Source organism: Podarcis vaucheri (genome assembly GCF_965113315.1).
Source record: "Podarcis vaucheri genome assembly, chromosome: 5".
Lineage (NCBI taxonomy): Eukaryota > Metazoa > Chordata > Lepidosauria > Squamata > Lacertidae > Podarcis > Podarcis vaucheri.
This window is the reverse complement of record NC_138763.1, coordinates 59,345,837-59,348,531: the sequence shown is the minus strand read 5'-3', so window position 1 is coordinate 59,348,531 and position 2,695 is coordinate 59,345,837.

Below are 2,695 nucleotides of genomic sequence, written 5' to 3'. Positions count from 1 at the left end.
CATGTGGCAGGGTAGTGAATAGCACTCACCGCCGCCACCGCCACCACCCTCAAGTCAAGGTGCATAAAACCCTGAGCCAGCCAAGTTGAGGCAGAAAATCTCACAAGTGGCTTTCTACATCTTTGGTACATCTTTATGGCACAAAAAAACCCTAGCTGCCTGAGTCAGCCATCTTACACCGCCTAATGGTAAGGTTGGCCCTGATTACAGTGGAGACTGAAGGAAGCTTTGGTTCAGTCTCATCCAAAGCTCTCCCATTTTCCTTACAAACTCCCAGAACGGCAAGACTAGAACACTTGCCTGGAGGCTGACATATTGATTTTCCTTCTCAATGGAACTACAGTGGTGCCTCGCAAGACGAAATTAATCCGTTCCGCAAGTCTCTTCGCCTTGCGGTTTTTTTGTCTTGCGAAGCACGGCTATTAGTGGCTTAGCGGATTAGCGCTATTAGCGGTTTAGCGGCTATTAAAGGCTTAGGGGCTTAGTGGCTATTAACAGCTTAGCGGCTTTAAGAAAAAGGAAACAAACTCGCAAGAACTCGCAAGACGTTTCATCTTGCGAAGCAAGCCCATAGGGAAATTCGTCTTGCGGAACGACTCAAAAAACGGAAACTCTTTCGTCTAGCGAGTTTTTTGTCTTGCGAGGCATTCGTCTTGCGGGGCACCACTGTAATGAGAAGGAATATATATATATATATATATGCAGGTTTTGGTGTCTTCGGGTGTCTTCCCGTGTAAGAGTGGGGTGTCTGTGCGACGTTTCGACGAGGTCTCACTCGTCATCTTCAGGCTGGTGCTTTCGGCTTCTTGTTACTGGAACAGAGCAGAGTCTGGTGTTTGAGTTCCTATAAATACTGTTGAGGGGTGTGGTGTATAGCCTCCAACGTTCTGGGCAGAGAGGAAGTTCCTAGATTAGTGTGCCTTTTCTTCTTTTGTTCCTTAATTACTTGAGGGATATCTTGGGTGATTTCATGAGTGATATTCTGAATACCACTGGGTGGGTCATTAAGTGTAGATTAGTTGCTAAAGCTTTCGTGTCTTGACCTCTTGAGCTTGTGAAGAGTTTTTCTGAGAAGATGGCTGTGCTGCATTTAGTTGTGCTCTGGCTTGGCTTCGTGTATAGGGGCGAGCTGTGGTTTTGTGCCTTGTGCCAGCCAGATCTGTGTAGGATTGCAGGGGGGTGCAGCATCCGGAGGTGCCACTATAGTTTTGGCTACTGGATGGAGTCTGTAATATGTCTGTGGAGAGGGTCTGGGTTTGGGTCTGGTGTGGTTGATTGGTGACGGCGTTCTGTGTGCCTCTGGTTCTGGTGTCGGTTTTTGTGGGGAGGGCTAATTTCCAGATGTCTGGCAGGCGGGACGTGTCGTCACGCTTGTTCATGTTGTGAGGGTGTTTCTCTATCTCGATGGCTTCCATGATTATTCTCTTGTGGTGATGTTCCATGTTAAAGAGCAATTTGGAATCTGCAAAATTAATTCGTGTCCTGTTTCTTTCATGTGTTGGAAAAGAGAGGAAGTTTTTTCTTCTTTTTTGACGGCATTCTTGTGTTCTGCGATACGTGCATTTATTCGTCTGTTTGTTTGTCCAATGTACGTGGCTGGGCAGACTTTGCAGGGTATTTCATAGACCCCTTGGTTTTCCAGCTGGATTTGTCTTTTGGGTTTCTGAGGATATTGGCTATTTTTTGGTTGGTGCAGAAGGCTGTTTTGATATTGTGTTTATGGAGGATTTTGCTGATTTTGTCTGTAGTGCCCTTGATATAAGGAAGGAGGGCCATGGCATTGTTTTCTTCTGTGTCTTGGTTTTTGGGGGGTGTTTCTTTTTGGATTAGCTTCGTAACCCTGTTTTTCTGGTATCCATTGGCGATTAACACATTTGAGAGATTCTGTAACTCAGTTGTCAAGTGGTCTTTGTCAGCCAGGCGTTTGGTTCTGGAGATGAGAGTCTTGGCTACGGAGTTTATTTGTGCAGGGTGGTGGTGTGATTGTGCATGTAAGTAGCGGTTGGTGTGTGTTTTTTTCCGGTAGATAGTGTGTCCTAGGGAGCCATCAGGTTTTTTGTAGATTAGGACGTCAAGAAAGGGGAGTTGGTTGTTGTCTTCTATTTCCATAGTGAATTGTATTTTGGGGTGTAGGCTGTTGAGATGTGTGAGGAAGCTATCTAGTTTTTTCTTTCCCGTGTGGCCAAATTACAAAGGTGTCGTCAACATATCTGAGCCAAAGTTTGGGTTGTGTTCTGACTTGTCTAAAGCATTGGTTTCAAAGTGTTCCATGTACAAATTTGCGATGACCGGTGAGAGGGGTGATCCCATAGGTGCTCCTTCTATCTGTTTGTATCTTTGTCCATTGTGGATGAAGTACGTGTTGGTTAGGCAGTGGTTGGTCAGGTCCAGGATGTATTTGGGGGGGTTGTATTTGTTTTGAATGGCTGTCAAGGCTTCATTAATGGCACTTGAGTGAAGAGAGATACAACATCGAAGCTCACAAGTAGGTCATCGGGATGTAGGTATTGTTTCTTTATTGTTTCTATGAACTGGAAGGAGTTAGTAACGTGTGAAGCGATGGATTCTGCATAGGGCTGAAGTTGCTTAGCGAGAAATTTAGCGAGATTTTGTAGAGGTGAGCCTATGGAGCTGACTATTGGTCTGAGTGGTGTTCCTTCTTTGTGTATCTTGGGGAGACCGTAGAGTTTGGGGC